General features: G+C 55.6%; 1 long non-coding RNA gene across 1 annotated transcript; it reads right to left on the reverse strand.

The window, feature by feature from the left end:
* Positions 1 to 619: 619 nt before the first annotated feature.
* LOC119243284 (uncharacterized) lies at positions 620 to 22,375 on the reverse strand. Its single transcript, XR_005124680.2, has 3 exons — positions 22,071 to 22,375; positions 10,486 to 10,607; positions 620 to 8,351 (listed from the first exon to the last, which is right to left on the reverse strand). It is a non-coding gene; the product is annotated as an uncharacterized LOC119243284 (long non-coding RNA).
* Between the last annotated feature and the right edge of the window lie 627 nt (positions 22,376 to 23,002).

Below are 23,002 nucleotides of genomic sequence, written 5' to 3' on the forward strand. Positions count from 1 at the left end.
TGGAGAGCAGGGTGGGAGGGGGCCCAAAGGCCTATGGCAGAGGACTGGGGTGCCTTGGTGGTGGTGTGGTGCAGTAACACACATGGGAAGAGGTGTGAACCTGGGCATCTGAATCATATACAGCGCTGTAAACCAATGCCACCTCAATACAAGTAAAACACAATGTCCTTGTGTTCGCCGTAATGCCTCTGGTACAGCTGAATTCAGAGCTCACCGTGAACCTATTAACTCCTGTTAATAGGTGGGCACCCACCTCAGACTCCAGACTGTCTTTCCTGTCTGACAAGGTCAGTCACACCCTTGAGATTGAAGGAGCCAGGCTGCTGTGGTGAGACCTCTTGGCTCCATTCTAATGGATTTAACCTCATGGGGCTCACCCACAATCCTGCTCCCCGCTGCCCCTACTACCTGTGCCATGACTGCTTCCTGGGACTTGATTGCCCCTGTGTGGGTCCTGATTGGTATCTATGAAACTGCCATAGGAGCCTGAACTTGGAATCAATTCTGGCTCTACCTTTTGCTGTCTGAGTGACCTTGGCCTTTGGAAATGCCCGGAGGTGAAGTTGAAGGCCTCATGTGGGGCGGGGGGGGGGGGGGGGGTAGAGGTGGAGGGGTTTGGGGGTGGGGAAGGGGAGTAGGATTACCTCAGTTGGGCTGTGTTATGGGCTGAATTGTTTCCCTGAATTCACACTGAAGTCCTAAGCTTTGGCCACCTCAGATTTTGACTATATTTGGGGGAAGGTCTTTACAAGAGGTAAGTAAGGTAAAATGAGGTCATTAGGGTGGACCTTCCATCAATGGGACTGTGTCCTCATAAAAAGGGAGATTAGGACACAGGCTCACATGGAGTGAAGGCACAGGGAGAAGATGGCCATCCACAAGTCAGATAGAGGCCTCAAAAGAACCCAGCCCTGCTGACACCTTGATCTTGGCCTTCCAGCCTCCAGGACTACGAGAAAATACATTGTTTTAGTTGCTCCATCTGTGGTACTTTGTCAGGCAGCCCTAGTGAAAGGATTCAGGCTCAGGGGCCTCCTCGGCGGTGCAGTGCAGTGCCGTGAAGCTGTCCGCAGCCTCTGCAGCGCCGGGTTGCTTCCCGGCTGGCCAGGGAGATTCCCACATGGTGCAGCAGACCTTTCCTGTCTGACCTGCCTGCTGCTCCCCTCAGCAGTGTACTTCCGTCAGTCTGCCTGTTCTGCTCCCTGCTCTGTCTCTGGTGAATCCTCTCACCCTCCTGCACCTCTGGCCTGTACCCCAGTGCTTGCATAAATAAATACATCTTTTTTTTTTTAAAAAGAAAGGATTCAGGCTCAGGCTCTTTCCCTGCTTTCTCTTCCTCTCCACTCTCCCCACGTTCCCAGGAAGAGACAGGACACAAGTCAAGGAAGGATCCAGCACTTTATTATAGTCACAGCACACAGGGGCACAGGGGGAATCACTGAGGCTTGTTATACCTGCTCCTCAGGGAAGCCACAGGGAGTAAGTCCCCTCTGCTAGGCGAAGCCAAAAGGGAGGAAGGGGGCGAGGGCAGGTTCCCCAATGTGATGGTTGAAAGCATAAACACAGACTTGATTTTGGTCCCAGCTTCACAACTTCTTAGCTGTGTGCCCTTAGGCAAGTCTCTGAACCTCTCTGAACCTTGGCTCTCTCATCTGGTAACTGCAGTGAATGACAGAACCTACCTCACTGGGCGGCTGTGAGGATTAAATGAGGCAGTGTCTATGAAAGTGTTTAGCACAGTGCCTGGCAAGTCGAAAACAGCCACTGATGGGGAGCTATTATTGTATTACTATCACTATTAGCAAATCCAATTTCTCCATGGTCAGGCCAGCTCTGGTTTCCATATTTGATTTCAAGCGTCATAAATATTTTCAAGGTAGCCTTTGGAAGACCATCAGAAACATGTGCGGGCACGACCTTGTGTCTGGGATTTTGGGTTCAGGCACCGACTGTCTACATCTCCATGAAAGCTCTGAGAAGGTGTTGCAAAAAGCTCCAGTTTTGTACCTGGACCACTTCAAACTTCAGCAATAGCCAGTTCTCACATCTTAGGATTCTTCAGAAAGAGTCTTGTTTTTATGTTTTTAGTTTTGGCCTTTGACTAAGAAACTGCCATAGGAGCCTGACCTTGGAATCAATTCTGGCTCTACCTTTTGATGCCCGAGTGACCTTGGGCTGGTCACTTCACCTGCCCAAGCCTCAAACCAACCTGGCTGACCTTTTGGAAGCTTTGAGGATGAAACCAGACTGTGAAAGACTGTCAACTATGGAGGCACCATCGCTAGCAGGTGAGAAAAGGGCTGAAGTGGGCACAGACTCAAATGGAATCAGCGGGGTGTGTGTGTGTGTGTGTGTGTGTGTGTGTGCATATGTGCGCATGACAGCTCAAGTGCCTGAAAGGGGGTGGGGGTCAAAGCAGGTGGTGCCACCAGAGGGCGCTCTGAACTTTTAAATCCTCTCCCCCTTAAAAAAACATTTCATTTTCTGTGGCTGCATTCCAAATCCGACTAAGATTCATGGCTTTCAGTTTACCTAACTGATTTAATAAACTTTTAAATAAATTCCTGAGGTTTCTTAGTTTATCAATAACAGCGTGGACATGATGTTGTGGCCCCTGCCACACAGCAGACTGGAACTTGGGGTAAGGGCAGGATGGAGACAGGAAGAAACTCATGGGTACTGTGTCCTGGTGAAACCACTGCTCAGCCGAGAGCCTGGACAAATCCCAAGAGTACAATGGTGACGTTCCCACATCCAGCCGCACGGGGACATTACGAAATGGACAAGATGGAAAGAAAAGCAACTTAAAGGTCAAGAACACAATCTGCAGCCCTCTTACCTCCTGTGCGCAGTCTTCCGCTTGACCCTCACCCGTGCTAGAGCTGAGGCCACACGGGGACAGCTCTGGGATGGGGGAGGTGCGTCCAGCTGTTAAACCATGACCTCAAGAACAGTATTTCCAGGAATCCCCATCTTAGCATCTAAGGGATTCCTGGGAAAACTGGACCGTGAGGACAAGGTGAGAGTGTGGCCTTCAGCACCAAGGCCTGCCATGGCCCTAAGAGCCAGCTGGGGCCTGCATCCAGGCCCCTATGTGGACGTCAGCATGGGATGTGGCTAATTGCTCCTGGAGGAGTGGCTGGAACTTCAAGTGCCCTGGAAAGTACCTTCTCCGTAATCAAAAGTCATGATGTTGATCAGAAACTATCTGGCCTCCCGGACCCCCTCCCCAGGACAGTCATGGTCGGCTGGATTCCTGAGTCCCCAGCCAAAGGGAGGATTTTCCTCTAAACCATCTGGATAGATAGATCTGGTTCCCAGTCTCTGTTTGGCAACTTCCTTGCTGGCGACCTCCACCAAGTCACTTAACCTTCAAAATGGGACCATATGTGACCTACTGGATAAGGTGAGAGAGACACAACTTGAAGGGTGCGAGGGGTGAGGCAGTAAGTGCTCAGGAGGAGGAAAGTCCATAGGATTAAAGGAAAGTGTCTGGGCCTGTCTTGGCTAAAAGCGACCCAAGATGTAAGGACAAGACCAGAGAAGGATTTATTATATTTTCCTCCTGCTCCCTAGCCCCAGTTTCCAAAATCAGGTGCAGTGGGTAAGAACACGGATTGGCAGCAGACAGATTAGGTTACTATGCCATGTCAATGCCATCAATGTGTGTCCTTGGGTGACTTGATTATCTGAGCCTCTTTCCCATCTGTAAAATGGGTCAATAAGAGTGGCCACCTCCCAAGCTTGGTGGCAGGTAAATTACGTGGTTCTTAGCCCTATGTTCCTCCTCTGCTGCTCCTTGCCTATCTGACGCCTCTGAGGGGCCAGATATTTGTGAGATGCCTGGATGAATTTACCAAGGTTAGGAGCCCAAAGAGCAAGAGCCCTACTCAAAACCCAGGACTTCTGGGCCTCCCTGGTGGTGCAGGCGGTTGAGTGCAATGCTGTGAAGCTGTCCGCAGCCTCTGCAGTGCAGGTTCAATCCCGGCTGGCCTCGGAGCTACCCACATGGCGCGGCAGACCTCTCCTGTCACGCCCGCTGCTCCCCTCAGCAGTGTATTTCAGTCTGCCTGTTCTGCTTCCCGCTCTGTCTCTGGTGAATCCTCTCACCCTCCCGCGCCTCTGGCCTGTACCCCGGTTCTTGTATGCATGAATAAACAAATCTTTAAAAAAAAACAAAGCCCAGGACTTTTGTCCTTAGGGTTGAGAGGGATTTTAGGAATTGTCCTATCCACACACCACGACCATGAACGGTGGCTATCCAGGACTTAGTGTTGAGAAGGATTCTGAAGCTGCATCTGAACACTTTACGCCTAGAATTACTGTGCCCGCCATGGGCTCAGAAGGAGAAAGCAGAGGCAGGGTGCCTGGTGGCAGGGGTAGGACTCAAGTCTGGGAACTTGCTTAGAAGTAGCAGCTGATGGTCTGGAGACTGGAAACACCCCGTCCTTCCTGGTGCCCTCAAGCACCACGGCTGCTTCCCGCTTCCAGGCTGCCTGCGGCCGCAGAATGTCTTCTCCCTTCCTGAGCTACAGTGCTTCATCTCAGACTCCCAGCTGACCAGAGATGCAGCACTGCACCTCAGGCTGGGAGACAGGGCGCCGCGCTCCGGCCGGCCACGCAGGGACGCCACCCTAGGCAGAGAAGGGTGTTAGAGGGGCTCCCCTCCAGCTCAGAGACCCCTGCAACTACCCCGCCGTGCTTCCCATCCTTGGGGCCAGCCAAACCTCAACTTTCCCTTTTTTTTTTTTTTAAAAAAAACAACCCAGCTTACTGTGACAGCGCGCAGCCATTTGAAGTGTGTAGTAGAATGGCTTCGAGTCCAGTGAGAAGCCTCAGTCCATTTTAGAACATTTCATCTTTTCAAAAAGAAACTGCCCACCCTTCAACCTCTCCCGGTCCCCCAACAGCCCCAGCCCTGGGCTTAGACCACTTTCTGTCTCTAGAAAGTTGCCTAATCTAGACTTTTCAATAGATGGAATCATCTTCTGGGGTCACCCCATGCCCCATCTTTATGCTTGGTGCGCACCCGCCAAACAGCACTTTCAGGGGACCTGATATTTTATATCATTGAACATTTGCCTTGGCCCCCTCCTGGTCTCCTTAGTCACACCCACTAACCCCCTCTTTGCCCCCTTCTCCCAGAGTGACTTTTCAGAATGCAAGTATGATCATATGTCTTTTCTGCTTAAAATTCAAAAGGGCTCTACTGCCCTCTGGTTGATTTCTGGAACCCTCACTAAAGGCTGCTCAGCCTGGCCCATCTGGCACCAGCCATTTCTTCCCGGCAGTCACCCCCTGTTCTTCCACCCTTCTGGGGAGTCCCTATGCCTGTCACCTCAGGTCTTTCCAGGTGCCATGCTGCTCCCTCACCTTACACCCCTTCTGCCTCCTCTTCATAGGCTTAGTTGCTACTCGAATAAACACCACCTCTGGAAAGCCCTCCTAGATTTCCTCAGACAGCTTGGTCCTCATGGATCCTGTGCCCTCTTGCTAATCCCTTCCCACGCTGAGGATATAGTTTTTGTTGATGACCACCCTCACTTGTCAGCAACTCACTTCCCCCCTGAGGAAAAAAACCCCATACTCACCACTGAAATGAGGGCCAGGTGGTGCAGACACCCAATAATCAGCAGCTGAAATGACAGCATCGCTCCTCGCCTTACTCTCTCTGGTGTTGGAGCTATTTGCATCAGGGCTGACTGGACTAGATCTCTGGTTCCCAAGGACAGCGCCTACACCTTAATTTTTTTTGGGGGGAGGGCAGAGATCCAGGGTCTTGCTGAGACCCTGGCTGCTGGCTTCTGCACATGAGGTTGGCCACTGGTGGATGAACAAAGGGCCACGGAGATCATGCCTTCCTTCCTGAAACCTGGCTTGGGTGGGCACCTCTGGTGGGCAAGCAGAGTCCTCCTCCACTCCTCTTGCTCCCCCTGGATCTCAGGGAAGCCTCAGGGGACCCTCTTTCTTTGCTGGATGCTCACTGTGGTGGCCTCCCTTTCAAGGGGGCCTGAGGGTGAAGAGGGGTGGGCAGCTATTCCTCAGGGCAGGAGGAGAGCAGGGAAAACACACACATCCTGAGAAATCAAGTGTCCCCCAGCAGAAACCGGAAATCAGCCCAATCTGAATTGTGGGAACAGTGGGGGGAGGTTTCCACTGGTCTGCTCATTGGGTCAAATCAGTCTCTACGGCCTCTGAGGGGAGTGCCCCCTTCCTGAGGGATCCCCAACCAATAATTGCCTCCCTCCGCCCAGGCGTGCTTGCAGGAACTCTTCACGCTGCACTTGGCAGGAGAGAGATTGCAGCATCAGGACCACTTGAGGGTCCCGGGACAGCCTGCCAGCTGCCTACTCCCTTTGGACGGCTCCCTCACCACTGCACCCCCGCCACCAACATGTGGGAGGAACAGTTGCCTAACCACTGCGAAGCCAGAGAGGGTGGTCCTGAAAAAGTGATGCTTGCTGTAAGGCCGCGCCTGCCCCGGTGGCTGTCCGCGAAGCCCCTCATCGCTCCGCCTTCGGCTTCCGAGGAGCGAGCAGAGAGTTAGCACCAAGGGACATGGAGGACAGCCTGTCAGTTTGCTTTTGGCCCCTCTGGTTCCTCGGGGAAAACCCCCCACCCAGCATGGAGGGGTCCTGACTCTGACACCCCACGCTGGACCAGCGTCGAGAGGAATGACGTTACCTTTTCCTTCTCATTATGGACAGTGTCAATTTTTCACTGACAGTCGCTATTTATATTGCAGCATTACAAACAGCGTCTTAAATGTCTAAGTAGCGTGACTGCTTGAAGACAGGGCAAACAAATAAAAAGGGGGTAGCTGGGTAACTGTAGCTGGGGAAAATGTACCCAATGAAACTTCAGAGCAGTTGGTGCAGGCACTTCCACCACGAGGAGTGGTGCCCCTCCAGGGCAGGCAGTGCTGGCGCCCTTCTCTTCCACTGCACCACGGGAAGGGAGGGGATGTCCCAGGGCCCCAGTCTGGCTCCAGCCAGGGGAGCTGAGGCCAGTTTCCAATATATCTGGGCTTAAAATACTGCTGCCAAGGTGTAGAAACTGGAAGCGATGGGAGGCAGGCCCTTCCTGTGGGAGCGGCTGACCCAGGAAGGGGGCTGAGTTGAGGCCTTCGGCTAGGGGATGGCATTTGCTCCATCCCCCCCCCCCCCCGTGCCTAGTTCTGTTCCTTTGTATCTAGAAAAATCAGCAGGATGCTGAAAGTACTAAGGAGGGTCATTTATCGAGTGCTTTAACTGTGCCTGCCCCTGCATCCCTGAAGCGTTCTGTGAGAAGGGGATCTTCCAAGCATAGAGTTAGGAGCCAAGATGGAATTCCTGACTCAGAACAAGCGACTACGACCATCATTTTAACCTTTTTTGCTACAGGTCCATCCCCTGCCGAATCTACCAGTCCTTTCTGTTTGGGACAGGGTCTAATTCCATCTGTCCACTCAGCAAAGCCAGCACATTGAGGGTAGACAGAACTGACCGTGATAGGGCCCTTGCCCTGGGAAGACAGTCAGCTGAGGAGGAAGGAAATACTTCCAGCAAGGTGAATAGGGGGCAGACCGAAGTGGCACAAGAGCAAACCAACAAGAGGGGCCTCCCTGGTGGCACAGGTGGTTGAGCACAGCACTGTGAAGCTGTATGCAGCCTCTGCAGCGCGGGTTCGATCCTGGCCAGCCGGAGAGAATCCCACATGGCGCAGACCTCTCCTGTCTGGCCTGCTGCTCTCCTCAGCAGTGTATTTCCGTTAGTCTGTCTGTTCTGTTCCCTGCTCTGTCTCTGGTGAATCCTCTCACCCTCCCACACATCTGGCCTATACCCCAGTTCTTATAGAAATAAATAAACTTAAAAAAAAAAAAGCCAAGGGCATAGATTAAGAGATCCTGTTTCCAGAGCTGGGTGGGCTTCCTGGAGGAGGAGGTTGCACAGCTGAGAGGAGGGGCAGAGGTACAGGAGGGGTGACCTTCTGGCTCTCTGGCCAGGGGAATACTTTCTATGGTCTGGTGTTCTCACAGGGCAGGCCCTGACTCCTGGTCTTTTGAAACTGAGGGACTCCGTAAGAATGGGATTGGGAGCCCTTCTCACCCTCTTACCACATAAGAAGCTCCTTTCCTCTGGGTTCCCAGTCAGAAGATGGGGGTCACTTAGGAGACCCAGGTCCTGTCACCAACTGATGCGGCCCCTCTCTCTGTGGCTCCCTACCTCCTGTCACAGGAGGCTGTGGAGGGTGGCCTGGGATTCTTACCTGGCAGGTCAGCCTGGGGAATGGCCAGTCAGCCTGGGGGAAGCCTCTGGAGGGAACTCGCAGCGCCTGGGAACCTCTGCCTTCTGCCAGGAAGCACTGAGAAGCTAGGCAGGAGAAAATAAACAGTGTCTGTCTGGGTTTTCTCCCCAGGCCTGAGCAAGGAGGCCTCCCTGGCTCCTTCCCTTATATGGCCAGGCTGCTCTCGGCTGGGAGCCGCCACCTGCTGGCTCCCCACCCTCTGCCACAGAGAACTGGGGGCCACTGCTCAGTTACCTGGGACTCTGGCGCTGCCGAGTCTGGGGCAGGGCTGAAGGTGGTGGGACCTAGGACCTGGCCCAGCACTGCCTGCACCACCTGCTGGCTTCTGGGCTGTTTGGGTGTGGCAGGTAGGAGGGCTTATATTAGGAGGAAGGGTGGGTCGGGGAGGAGGAACACTCCAAGATAGGGGGTCCACCCAGCCTTGACTTACTCCCCAACTCACAATGTGACCTTGGTCAGGCCTTTTCTCTCTTTGGGCCTGTCGAATGAGAGTATGTATGGACAGTAAAATTAGTCCTCACAGACAGGGCTATGAGGTGGGGGCTTTTGTGTCCTCATTTTGCAGAAGGGAAAACAGGCTGGAAAAGCTAAGTAATTCTACTGAAGCTCTCCAGCTTTCCAAGGATCAAGACAGGATTGAACTCCCTTTGGCAGCTGGGGTCGAAGGGTTGATTGCTAAGGCCTCTTTTGGTGTTACCATTTGACAGTACTTATGTTGAATGCTGGAGGCCCAGGGAAGCCCAGAGAGGCCCAGAATGGCCCAGAGTTCCCCAGGGCCCATGACTCGGCCCACAGGAGACTCGTGCTAAGCAATGGGGGCAGTGGCTATGACCCACACAGGCCCTGGTAGACTCAGGAAAGGAACATCATGAAATGAGCCTCAGTAGTGACATATGTGCTATGGGTACAATCTCCACATGCCAGGCAGGATGAGGATGAAACAAGATAGTGGATGAGAGAGCACTGAGGTGCTGCCGTCAACGTACCACTGTCTTTTTGCTCACAAGCTCTTTGTCTCAAAAGTGCTACCTGCATCTCATCCCCAGGCCTTTGTCTCCCGAGTTGACTAGTCCCTGCTTCCCCCAGCTGTGGAACAGCAATCAGGGGTGGATAGGCAGGGGCCTGGGCCCCAGGCTCTGGCGACAGTGACCGTGGGAGAGCCTGCAGGAGGGGAGGACCGGAGGGGAGGCGGGGAGGGTTGCTGGGAACAGTTCGGAATTGAGCCTCGCACAAGCATGAACATCCTGTGGCTCTTGAGCTGCCCTGGAACCCCCCTCAGCCCATCCATCATCGTGGCATGCTCTCAGACCCGGGCCCTCTTCCTGGGGCCGGGGTGGAGTGTGGGAGCCGTGACGGCTGTCAGCGTAGCCGAGAGACCACAGCTGGCAGCCCTGCGCAGTGTCAGGGCCGGAGAGTGGGGGGAGGAGGTGTCTGCTGCCCCCTTAATTCAATTTGCTCAGGCCTGGCTCGTTTGTTAGCGAGTGAGGCTGACTGCGTGTGCCGTGCTGGGGTGCACGTTTGCACACACGTGTGGGGCAAGCCGAGGTGAACAGGTGTGCCGTGTTACGTAAGCCAAGCCTGGGCCCTGTCCCACGTCCCCGGGTGTCAGTTCCGTGCTGGAGCCTGCCTGCTCTCCTTTCACCCCTGCTCACCTCCAAATCCTCCACTTTTTCCGTTCTTTTAGGTTCTGAGGCCAGAACCTCCCCGACAACAGCGGTGCGGCCTCTGAGTACATTCCCGTTCCTCCCCGGGCCTCATTTTCTCCTCCTGTCTTGTGGAGCGTGGTAAAAACAACCCCGATAGTTTCTTGAGCTTCACCATGGGCCAAGCACTTGGCCCCAGGGACTCGCGCCTGACCCTCGAACCCTTCCAAAGCCCCGTGAGCTGGTTCTGTTGTCAGCGGTTTCCCGCAGACCCAGGTCGACCTGTGCCCAGAGTCCTTTCCTCCCAAAGTCTCCTTCTTCCCAGGGAGGGCTGCTGTCACCCTCCACACCAAGTCCTTTATGTTCTGCGGTGCTCGGGCTTTGCGTGACTAGTCTGCAGGGCGCACACGGTGGGGGGAGTTCTGGGCTCCTGGCTGGTTTCCCCTTTTCTGGGTTGTTTTGGGCATCGGGGTGGGAGTTGATCCTGAGGGACCAGCTGACTGCAGGAGCCGCTGCCACTGGGGTGGGGTGGGCTGCAGACCGGGGAGGCACTCACTGTTCTGCTCCAGGCCCCGGTGCCGGTGCCAGCCCCGCTGGTCCTCAGGGGGCCTCTCCCTGCGGTGCTTGTTCCTCCACGTCAGGATCCTAGTGGTGGCTCACACTGGCCGGTGCCCTTACCTGAAAGGAACAAAATGCCACCTGTTAGTTGGGTACCGGAGTGCCCCAGAAGGATACTGGGGCATCCTGTGGCCAGACCCTGGTCTTTCGGGGTCCTGGCCAGGCTGGGAGGTGCCGAGGGATTGGGGGCCTGAGCTGCTGCTGCGTCCTCAGAAACTACATCCCCAGTGTGGGAAGGGGCCAGCAAGGGGGCACAGCATGCATGAGGGTGGCACGGGGATGACTTCTAAGGGACTCAAGCGCCAAGAGCACACCCGCCCTGCTCAGCGAAAGAATGGGTCTGGAAGGAAACTTCCCTCTGACCTGTGGCCCCCGCCTTCAGCCTCACTGATTGGCAAGAAGCCATTTGGGGGTTGATTGAAACGTGCAGTTAACATGTAGGCCACGGAGGGGAGAGCCCTGGGACCACCTGGGACCCATTTCCCAGCACAAGGGAAAATGCCTCCTATGGTGGCAGGAACATTCGAGACCGCTGCCAGCGAGAGAAGAACTCTTCCTGCCTGCTCACTCCCTTCAAGAGGCTGCAGTGTGCCAGGCTCCCTGCCAGCTGTCAGAGCCCAGCTTGCACCCTGGGCTGCCCAGGCTCAGTGCAGTCTGCTGAGCTGAGCAGCGGCCAGCCGGAGGAGCACAAAGCAAAGCACACGTCGTCACGGTCATTGCAAAAGCCACGGTGCCCTCTCCCGGCCTTGTTAGTACCAAGAAACAGGAGAGGCTGGGGATGGGCCACATCTGTGAGCCAGATGGCACCGCGTGGGAGAGGGGGCTGGGGTTGGCGCGCCAGGCAAGCACACACGCCCGTGGCCCTCCCTTCCTTTTGCAGGGGCTTCCTTGCCCGCGGCACGCCTTCCTCCGAGCTCTGTCATGAGCGGCAGGACAGCCTGGCTCCCCTCGGGCTCTGGCCCCAGGGTTTCCACCCGTTTGGAAAGAATAAAGAAGACCCAGGCTCTGGAGCCAAGCAGACCTGCGTTTGGATGCCATGCCTCGCTCTTCAGCTGCGCATCCAGGGCTGGCCACGCCCTGCTCCCCACCTGGGCTTGTTTGTCCAGGTCCAACGCGGTAGACATCAAGGGCAGGGATAGCATCCGGCGCATAGTATGCCCGGCACACAGTATGCCCGGCACATAGCATGCCTGGTGCGAATGGCGGCAATTTCCATCATGACGTCAGGCTGGCCCCACAGTGAGGCGCAGGCCCGGGGGGTGGAGGAGAGGCAGCAAGGATGAGGGCAAAGGTCTGACGAGGAGATGTGGACGCAGGAGGTGCCGCCATCATGCGGGCCCGTCCTGTCTCCTCCGTTGCTCGGCTTTTCTGGGCTGCGGTTCCCAGAGCGCCCTCCCACCCCCACGGACACCCGCTGAGTTCACCAGCCTCACACGCTCCTGACTTCCTCCCCAGGGAAGGTCCTGCGAGGGACTTTTGAGCAAGCCCTGGGAACGCTGCTGGAGGGTGAAACAAGAGTGAGGCAAGAAAAAAGGGAAGAAGGGAAAGGAAGGGCCCAGGACTAGAATCTAAGTCCTTCCCGGAGCCGCTGCAGCTCTGAGATGACGGCGGTGGCGCCCCATCTCCCTGGCCGTCCAGGGCGGACAACACCGGGACAACAGTGACAGCAATGACAGCCACCACCTGTCAGCTGGCCGTGTCCCGGGCTCTCGGGGACACGCTGGGGTCGTAACAATGGCTGACACACTGGCACCGTCCACGGTGCTCCCCACACTGGCTGGAAGTTTATTCGCGTAGATTTTTCTCACCTGATGCTCGTAATCACGTAGGAGGTAGGTACCACTCGCATCCCCATTTAACAGATGAGGAGCCCGAAGCCCCAGAGGTGACCGCACTCTCTCTCAAGGTTGCACAGCCCATAAGTACCAAGACCAGGATTGGCTCTGACAGCCTGAGATGCATCCTCACACCCCCCCCAGCCCCCTAAGACCGGGCTACTATTTGTGGTGTCATTTTTACAGGGCTACAATCTGAGTCAATATCTCCTGGCATTTTGTCAGCATGTGGTAGTTTTCTGGAAAGGGGGTTGTGAACACAGAAAGCATTTTCAGTATAAGTGGAAGCTACGTGGACTACATGGGACCACTAGTTTCCAAAAACAAGGGGGACTCCCATTTCAGTTGTTGCTACTTTTTCCCCACGGTATTTCTCCCTAGCACACTGGTGTGTTGTTTTTTTGTTTTTTTTTAAGCCATAATAAAGGAATTGGTCTCCCTATGTCCTGTTGCAAAGTACAACACACTTTGCAAAGAAATGGGGCTTCCAGGGCTCCAGGGGCTTTGCTGGCCTGACAACGCTTTCTGGATAATACAGATGTTGAGTTTCTTCGGGACTGTGTTGGAAGGACGAGCAGCAGGCCATGCACCAGCTCCCCTGTAGACATGCTGTGTGTGACTGCGGGCAAGTCCTTCCCTCTCTGGCCTCCTCAACAAGTGACCACTGCCTGGTAGCCAGCATCCTCCCGGGGTCATCCTCCCAGAATGGGCTCAACCCCAGTGTGAGGGTCAATGTGAAGAAAGGCCAGTGGTGCGTGTCGATCCCTGGAGCCAGAGAGATGGGGCACGGAGCTGAACCCTCCAACCCCCAGCATCCCATTGTCCTTGCCCTAAACCACTCGCTACTGCTCAGCCCTGAGCAGGCCCTGGGGCCCTGGTGGATGTTCTCCAGCAGGACTTGAGGTCTCAGAAACTGAGGCCTGGGGAGGAGAAGCCAGAGCCCAGAGTAATCTGTCAGCTAGAGGCCCAGCTGGGACTGATCCCTTCTATTCACTGTGGAAGCCTAATCAGTCAGATCTTAACAAAGGGCCCCGAGGAAGGAGGGAGAGAGGAGGGCCTTCACGTTCCTTTGACTTTGAAGATGGAATAATCATGACTTCCTTTCCCAAATATCTTTTGGCCCTTCTTAGGACCAGATGGCGGATGTTTGGAGTTCATGCTGTAAACAGTGTTTAGGAAGGGAGTGGGGGTGCAGATGTGTAACTTTCTCCAGCCACCAAAAAACAAGAGCAGGGAGAGGGGCTGGGGGAGGGGAGCAGACCATGAGCAGATTTGGGGCGAAGGGAGAAGTGAGGGGGACGGATGAAGCAAGCAGATGGAGCAGGAGCGGAGAGGGGAGCAACAGGAAGAGAGACTGACGGAGGGAGAGTGGGCGAGACAGAAGGAGGCAGAGAGAGAAACTGGGAGCAGCATCCAGTCTATCCAAGCTTTGCTTTTCAAGTCTGGAGAGCCCCAGAGAGGCAAAGAGCTGGGAGGGCCCATAGATCACCTAGGGAGGGAATCTGAGACCAGAGAGGCGGGGGAGGAGAGGCGGTGGGAGAGGGAGTGGGAAGGGGCTCCCTGGGTGCAGGCTCAGACAAGCTCCATCTTGAGCTTAGGAGCAAACCCTTGAGTTTTCTAAAAATAGCTCAGTCTTTCCCCCAATGGGGCTGGCAGCAGGGACCTCGAGAGTCGTGCTTGCCCTTTTATGGTAAGAAAAATCCAGATCGGTCGAGGGGGAGCTGGGCCAGAGCCTGCAGTTCTGGATGAAGCCCGGCCCTGGGTCTGGGGGCGGGTGTGTGTGCCTTAGTGGGAGTTCCTGGCCCGGGGAACACCCTCCCCCCCCCCCGCACCCCCCCCCCCACTGAGGAGCCGGCTGAGGTGGGTGTCAGCAGGGGCCACACTGGAAATCCCTGAGGGCCTGTAGAGCCCCAGTGTTGGGGTAGAAGGGCTCCCAGAGACATCTGGTGTCCCCTCTCTCCCTGCTTTCTAGAAGAAGAAACTGAGTTCCAGAGTCGGGAAGAGTTTCTAGGTTTCCCACATGGGTTGAAGTATCCACAGCAAATCAGTGTCCTGCCCACATGGCTCACATGCCCGTTTTCCTGGAGGGCAGTGTGCTTAGTGGAGAGAGTACGGTCTGACAGTTAGGAGACCCCAGGCCGTTCTGGTTTGTACACATCTTACTGTGTGACCTTGAACAACCTGCTGAGCCTCTCTGGTCTCAGATTCCCTCCCTAGGTGATCTATGGGCCCTCCCAGCTCTTTGCCTCTCTGGGGCTCTCCAGACTTGAAAAGCAAAGCTTGGATAGACTGGATGCTGCTCCCAGCAGAGGGGAGGATATAGACTTCTGTTTTCCTCCAGAAGCAGCTCAGATGGACAGAGGGAGAGAGGCCCCATGGGAGAGTGGATCATGGAGGGAATCTTTTTTTCCCCCTTTTTTAAAGATTAATTCTATTTATTTATGCATACAAGAACTAAAGGTGTGGGGGGTGAAAGGACCCACCAGAGACAGAGTGGGGAGCAGAACAGGCAGACTGACTGAAATACACTGCTGAGGGAGCAACAGGCAAGACAGGAGAGGTCTGCTGGGCCATGTGGGTAGCAACCTGGCCGGGGATTGAACTTGGGCCCACAGTGGCTGAGGAAAGCTTCACAGTGCTGAGACCTAACCCCTTGTGCCAGCAGGGAGGCCCATGGATGGGATCTTTGATTGCACACTGAGGAGAGAGAGGACCTTTTTCTCAAGGTCATATGAAGGCTTGGGGCAGAGCAAGGAATGGAAACAAGGGCTTCCCCACCCAGCCTCACACTTTTCTCAGCAAGAGGCCTCCCCTCTGCAGGCAGCTCTGGGTGCCAGCTCTGCCCAGAAAAAAGGCCTTCCCAGGCAAAGCAGCCAAAACTCAAGACAGGGCCTCAATCTGACTGCCTCTTGGAGATAGCCACGTCTTGACTGGCTATCACCCCCTTCCTCTGTCCCCTACCCTGGGCAGCAAGGAACAGTCCCCATCTTTGGCTGGAAAGCAGGGAAGAGGCACAAAGGTTGTGCAGGGTTGGGTGCTGCTGCAGCGTGATCTTGGGCTGCCCACCTCGGGCTCTGCGTCTGTGACACGAGGAGAGAGGCAGGCCTGGCGCTTTCGAATGTCCTCCTCAGCTCTAGCAGGACTGTGAGGCTGAGTCATTGGATTAGGACTCCATGTCAGGAATATTTATTCAGCATTTAGCAGGGTCATCAGGGTGAAGTAGGTGGATAAGGGCTTACGGTCAGTGTGAGGCAGAGTCCCCATGCCCAAGTTTCCTGGAAGCCCCAACTCCCAGACCCTTCATTCTTTATTCTGGGAACTGGAGCAGCCTCTCTGGCCACAGTTTGCAGTGGGGCTCAGGCAACTCTGGCCCTGAGTGTCCAGAAGTCCCGCTGACCTGGGGGACGCCCCTGTCCGCTGCTCAGGGCCCTGCCAGGCCCTGTTAGCAGTTTGACTTAGCCCTTCCCTGCACACCAGTCGGCTCCTCAGGCCCCACATCCCCCTCTTTCCACACTCTGCCTTTCTGGGGCTCCACTCTACAAGGAGGCTCGCTTCCCTCTTCTAGCCTCCTGTGACACTTCCTCCCACCACTGGGGAGAGGGGGGACAGGAAAGAAAGGGGGACAAAAATAAAGCATCTTGGTCTAAATTGGAAGCTTCCTGGTGGCCCTCTTGGAATTTCCATGTGGACTCTGGGGCGTGTGAACAGGGCTCCCAGGGACCCTGGCCCCTCTCCCTCATTCCTGCTGGGCGGAAGGCCGTGGGCTGAGTGTTCCCTGGGGACCCAATGTCACAAACAGGCTCCAGGTCTGCAGGCCAGGCCTGGTGCTCCCTGGGAAGGGCAGAAGGCAGCAGTGGGGTGAAAGGAAATGGGAGGGAGGGGAGGCCCCTGGAGGCCCCTGTGTGAAGTCAGGGCAGAGCTGATATCTTGCCTGGCTGGGAATCTGACATCTAGGCAGAGGAGTTCAGCCCCCTGAGTCTGTCCCAGGGCAGCTGGAGCTGTGATGTGGAGTCTCAGGCAACTGGCGGGAGAAACCTTGAGGCCCAGTCTCCTCTAGCTGACTTCTCTTTGCATGTCCCTGCTAAGCTGGCATACCGTTGGTGATGGAGCCCTCCCTACTTCTAAACCACCCAGTCCTCTTTAGATAAACCTTTGGAGACTCCCTCCTAATATCCTTCTGACATGGTCTCTCTGAAGACCCTGCTCCCCAGAAAGCTTTCTGAGGTTTGTAGGTGGTGACTGCAGCCCCCAGAGTCCTACCCCTTCCAGTCCCCCCAGGATCTCCTATTCTCTTTCCTTGACATCTTCAATCACCAAAGCCTAAGTTTCCAGCTCTCCCCCGTGTTGGGGATCTCGGCCTGTTTATGTTTTGGGGAAGGGGCAAACTGGTTCTAGACAGGGACACCCTCTAGAGACAGACGGCCCTCTACCACCAGGCCATCCCTACTCCGCCAGCCTCAGATCCCACTGAGCTTCTAGACCAATCCTCCATCCCAGCAAGACAGGCTTGTTTGTTGTTCTGGAAAGTTCTTCCCAGTGCCCTCTTCACAGCTTTGTATGCAGAGCTCTTCACCTGGAATGCTTTCGCCCGTCATGCCTTACACCCTCGCAAACACCCACTGTCCCATGGGTGATCTGGGAGGTCCCCTTTATGCTCCAAACATGGGCTCAGGGCTGGAAGGTGGGTGTTCGCTGCACAGCCAGGGCCAGAGTCTTAGCCTGTTTCTTTCCCTTTCTCCCCATCGTCTTCCACTTCCCTCAGATGTCCTTCATGGGCTCTGACCAGGCTAACCAGTGGCTTCTGAGCCTGGCAGCCCGGTCGGGGTGGTTTCTTAGCCACAACGGATGCCACCCAGCGATGGCAGCCTCCCTCTGGACGCTTTACCCTGTGCCTGTTTCCCTAGAGACAGAGGCAGAGGGTGTGGGGTGGGCCCCAGTGGCAGCGAGCAGGACCCTGATAAGCTGACAGGGTACAGTGTGTTGTCCACTTTGAGGCTTTCCATCTCCCTCAGAGCAAGACTGCAGTCAGAGAAGGAACCTGCAGAGGGTTCCCTGCTGGTGTGGGCTCTAAGGTAGGGGCCAGGGCGGGACTGCTTCCTCTGAAAGTCCTTTCCTCAAATCTCCACTGGGCTGTGGCAGGGAAGGGGCTCCTGGGACCGATGGGGCTTTAAGGGGGCCTAATCTGGGAGGGTGCATCAGGCTTCAAGTACCCCCTCCCCCAAATGTCAAAAGTGGGTCTTATTGCTCAGGGTAAAACCAGAAGCTGGCTCTGGTGCAGACTCGTTGGGGTGTAAGTGTGTAGGTGCTGACATCAGCCAGGCCTGGGTTGCAGCCCCACTTTGGCCTCTTCAGAGCTGACAGAGGGATTTTGCACAAAAAGCTAAACCTCCCTGCGCCTCTGGGTTCCCAGAGGGATAATGGCACTTACTTCAGAGAGCACTGGGTGAAGGGCCGGGCACGTGGGGAGACTTGATCTATGGCAATTGCTATTGTCGAAGGAACGGGGCACTTTACCTCCTGGCTGGAGAGAGGACTTGGAGCCCCAGATGGTGCCTTCCCTCCAGAAGAAGCTGCCTTTAGCGTTCACACTTTAGTAGTCATTTTTTACTGAGTTCTTAGAATGTGCTGGTGACTGTTCTAAGGGCTTCCTGAGTTTTAACTCCCTTAATCCAGACAACTCAATAACCTAATAAGACAGCTACTTTCTATTATCACGGCCACAGGCAGATCTGATGATCAAAGTCTGACTCTGACCAGCATCTTCCACGGCCAGGCTGCAGCACCCCAGCCCACTGAGGCAGTGCTGGGGCCCTTGCTCCCCCGTTACCTGTGCAGAGGGATGCACCCACATCTGCATGCCCTCTGGCTCACGGATCAGCCAGGTTTCCTAATCCAAACAAAATGATGCCTGATTGGAATTGGAGAAAAGGTTTCTGGTGGGGAAATGTTGCTGCCAACAAGCCTCTTTAGCAAGAGAGGAGGGGCCGCCTCTGCATTTCTGGCTCTCTCTGTGTGTGTGTGTGTGTGTGTGTGTGTGTGTGTGTGTGTGTGTGTTTGTTTGCCTGCGTGTGTGTGGTGAAGTCCTGTGGGGTCTGTCTAGACAGGCCATTAGGAGGTGGCAGCCACTGTGGGTTCTTTCCCCTGAATTCCTGCAGATCACCCCTCCGGCGACCCTGGCTTGGACCCTGGCCTCCGCTGCTGCACGGGGCACAGCCACTCGGGCAGGGCCCGCTCCCCCAGGGGCTTGGGCTCCCTGCCATGTGACACATGGAAGGCAAATTTCTATATACCCATGTGGACAGGCGTGTAGCAACATTTTTACTTATTTCTTCCTTACATTCTTTTATGAAACAAATCTGATGCTTGCCAAATAAACATGAAGGCTTCAAGAAATCTGATCATTTCGAGTGTTGTTAAGTAAGGGCACCCTCAGACACTGCCGGCGGGAGTGTAAGTTGGTTCAGTCGCTTTAGAGAGTCACCTGTGTGCCCTGTAAAGTTCAAGGCCTGCACCCCAGAACTCCACAATCCTTTCTAGCCACCAAGCAGGAGGAACTCTGGCATTGTGCACCACGGGCTGTAGACAAGATACCAACAATGATCGGGAACAGCCTTTATCATGGTTCTTCACATGACCCCTGAGGAGTGTTTTGCTGGAAAATTGCAGAAGGGGCTGGCCCTGGCTTAGCCAGATGGGGAGCGCCTCGCAGCCCACCTCTCCCAGCCCCTCAAGACTACCGCAGGGAACCACGCAGCCCCGAGGCTTAGAGCAGGCGCAGGGCCTGGGCCTTTCTATTCCCGAGGACGGTGTGTGTCAGTTCTTCCCCGGAACTGGCCAGACTGGGAAAGGGCTGACTTTGCCTGGAGAGCTGCGGTGTGGCTCCCCGGGAGCCGTGCAAGCAAACTATCTGTCCGGGCAATGGCGGGGCTGAAAGGAGAGAAGGGCCTTGGAACTGATAGACTTGAGTTCAAGTTCCGGCACGGCCACCCTCTTAGCCTCGGTGGTCAGCGTGGAGTGGGCCCCCTCCTCGCTGCTCTCCGAGGTGCAGTGGCAGACATGTGTCTTAGAGCCACTGACTGGGTTCATCTCCCCTCTGCCACTCTAACTACAGGCATTTCCTTTCCTGTAAATTTGGGGTGGTTGAATGAGGCTGATGCTGGCCTCACAGTAATTCGGGAGTAACTAAAAATGCAAGCGACTCAGCCCAGTACCTGGCCCATGGGGTGCCTCCCACCCATATTCCATCCCCTTTTACAAACCCGGGAAGCTCCAGGGTGGCCCAGGGGCTGGGCAGGAGATTTCCAGGGTTTAGAGCAGCGGCAGCAGCCAGCACACGTGTAGTTTCCAGGCTTAACAACTCACGACATGCATGAGTAGGCCAGTACTCAACCTCCCTGTGTCTCGGTTTCCTTATCTGTGCAATGGGATAAGGATTGCCTCCACCTCACGGGGTGGTTGTGGCATCATGCTAGCAACATCATTCTATTTGCACCCTGCTAGAGTCCTGGGCTGGGTCTGTTCCACCTTGGCCATCAGTTGGCTGAGTTCTATGGATTCAGGGCCTCAGCTGTCTTTTCTGAGGTCCCAGGCTGTTCACAGCACAGTATTCTCAAAACTTCCTCATGCATGGGAATTTCTAGGGGGCTCGGGTGTTCGTAGGGGCTAATGCAGATTTCTGGGCTGTACCTAAGAGCCCCTGTCACAGATGACTGTGCTGTGGTTCAGACACGGTGCTTTGGACACATTGTCCACACCCACATCCTAACGGTGCAGGAAAGGAGACCTGAGCGCAGCACTGTGAAGCTGTCCGCAGCCTCTGCAGCACAGGTTTGATTCCTGGCCGGCCAGGGACATTCTCACATGGCACGGCAGACCTCTCCTGTCTCGCTCACTGCTCCCCTCAGCAGTGTCTTCGGTCTGTCTGCCTGTTCTGCTCCCCACTCTGTCTCTGGTGAATCCTCTCACCCTCCTGCACCTCTGGCCTGTACCCCAGCTCTTGTATAAATAAAAATAAATCTTTAAAAAAAAAAGGAGACCTCATCTAGCCCTTCCAGCATCTCATATGGATTCTTCTTCTGTGCCCCTTAAATTCCAATCTCTGGACTCATCCATCTTGCTTCTTTTTGGATCTTGTTCTCATTTCAGCAACACTGGATGCTCGGCGGCTGCATCTCACTCCTAGGTCACTCTCTAAACATAGCCCAGGGCTTTTTGTCCCCGGAGAGGAGTGGGATCCAATCATAAAGTAACACCAACCCTGTTCACCCTGCTCTTAGGCGCACATGTCCCCGACTGCTCAGGACGATTCATGACAGCTAAGGGAGGCAGAGCCAAGACAATACCCATTTTACAGAGGAGGAAGCTGAGGCTCAGCGCTGGCAAGGAACTTGCTCAGGGTCACCTGTTACGGGTAAGGCAACCACCTAGAGTTGGACCCAGGCAGCTGAATTCCCAAGTCTCCATTTGGGCCATGACTGCTTTGGGTCTTGTGTGACCAGGGCGGGGGCGAGGTGCTGGCAGGCCTGTGCTGGAGGATTGTGTCCATTCTGGGCCCCAGATGAGGGCAGAACAAGCTCAGAAGAGTAACAGTGCCTGGGCATTTTCCAGCCTGGAACCGAGGCCTCTGCTTCTACCAACCCTACCGCCTATGAGGCAGTCCCCTACCCTCTGCTGTGTCCCCACCACTGCAGCCGAGAACCCTCTGCTGTCTTTTCCATTCCCATCTCTCTCCAAGGCCTTGTACCTCTGGATCCAGAGGGCAGCCCTTCCCTACCAGAGTCTGTGTCGCAGTGGCTGGGCCTGTACCCCTCCAGCTGGCCTGCAGCTAGAGGCCCTTTACTCCCTCTCTATCACTAGACCCTCACCCCCCCATGTCCCCAAAACTCCCATGAACTTCGGGTACCTGCCCATGTGTGTGGGCGCTAAGCCCAGGGTCAAGGGGCAGACTCAGCTCAGGGCCTCCTGGGGGAACTTCCCAACCCTGACTGCCCTTTAGGCTCAAATAGGGCTCAGAAGCCACAGCCTGCAGAGACCACGTTGTCCAATGGTGTCCTCATACAGTCGGGGAAACAGACCCAGACAGGGAGGGCACCTGTCCGACTGGCCCAGGTGACGCTGGAGCCCCTCATTGCCCAGCCAGTGTGCCCATCCCTCCGCCACAGCCAGCCAACACCCGAGCTTCCCGCTTCTCTGCTGTGTGCTGGAGCCTGCTCTGACATTGCCTCTCTTCCAGTTTTGCTTCTTGAATCTATTATTTGAAAACAGTTTTCCTTGCCAGGAGCCCCAGGCTCTTGGAGCTGTGAAATCAAAACCTCATAGAACAAGGAAGAAACATCTATAGAGAAGTCACAAAGATGGACCCAGACTCAGGTCTGACAGTGAAGCTCGGCTGGCAAGATTAACTCTGCCCTGGCCCTTGTCTAACCACAGCGACAGGAGTCCTGGATGCCAACAGGACCACAGATCCTGCATGTTCTGGTGGGGTAGGGTGGGCAATTAAAGATCATCCAGTCCAGCCCCTGTAAAGATGGAGAAACTGAGGCCCAGGGAGGCAGAAGGCACAGAGCAGGTTAGCAAGAGAGCGAGGATCAGGCAACTCCCCACCCCCCCACCAAAAAATCCAATTTCCCCCTGGGGAGGATGCCAGAGAGGCCCCCCCCCCCATTCATAGGCCCCACGTGGTTCTTACCTTTCTGGAGGTCTGGTCCAGGAATGGCTCCCTGCAGTCCGTAGATGGGGGCCAGCCCATTTGGGGGACAGTTGGGGTGTCACTGCTTCTCAACTAACTTGACCCGGCCTCTGGTAGCCCTCATTGCCACAGAAGCATTTTTAAACCGCTGGCACCGGGTCCCCCTCCTCTTAGACCCTTGCCCAACACTCCCTGGCCGCAGAGGCCCTTCTGCCTTTTACCTTATATGAGCTGAAGAGGCCAGCCTGGTGTTAGGGTGAGGCGGGTGCTGAGTCCTCTCTGGGCCCCCCATTGGCCCGGGCACTCGCCACGTGACCGCCTCGCCTTGACCTGCCCCCAGTGCCGAATGTTGCTTTTACCCCCTAAGGAAGGAGTGGTTGACAATTTTCATATTTCTTCTAAATTTGGAGATTTCAGACAATGCTGGGAGGCTTGGCTCCAGCCGCCAGAGGCCCATGTGGAAGTCATTAAGCCTGAGAAGGGGGGTAGGGGGAGAGGGGAGGCAGGGCAAAGAGGGGGGGAGGGGGGGGAAGGCGGGGAGGGGAGGGCAGGGGAGGGAAGGGGTGGGGGGCGGAGGGGGACGGAGTCTGAGGACGGCCAGTCAGCCTGGGAACAGGAGCAAATTCCCTGGGAGTGAGCTGTGTGTGAGAATTTCCTTCCTCTTCCCCAGCCCCTGTGTCCAAGGACAGGAGTGAAGTCCTGAGATTTTCTGGGAATCCTCAGTGGGGAAAACACCAGTCCTGGGGTCCAAGGGATGGTGGGAAACACCAGTCCTGGGGTCCAAGGATGGTGGGAATGGCAAGGGGCAGAGGGCCGTAAGGAAGTAAATCCCCTCCACACAGAGCCGGCGCCCCGTGCACAGGGATCCTGGGGCGCCAGTGGGGACAGACCTGGTCAGTCACACGGGGGGCTGCAGAGGGCAGGCGCGGAGG

The sequence above is a fragment of the Talpa occidentalis genome, unplaced genomic scaffold, assembly GCF_014898055.3.
Source record: "Talpa occidentalis isolate TD23 unplaced genomic scaffold, MPIMG_talOcc4v2.1 talOcc4.13, whole genome shotgun sequence".
Lineage (NCBI taxonomy): Eukaryota > Metazoa > Chordata > Mammalia > Eulipotyphla > Talpidae > Talpa > Talpa occidentalis.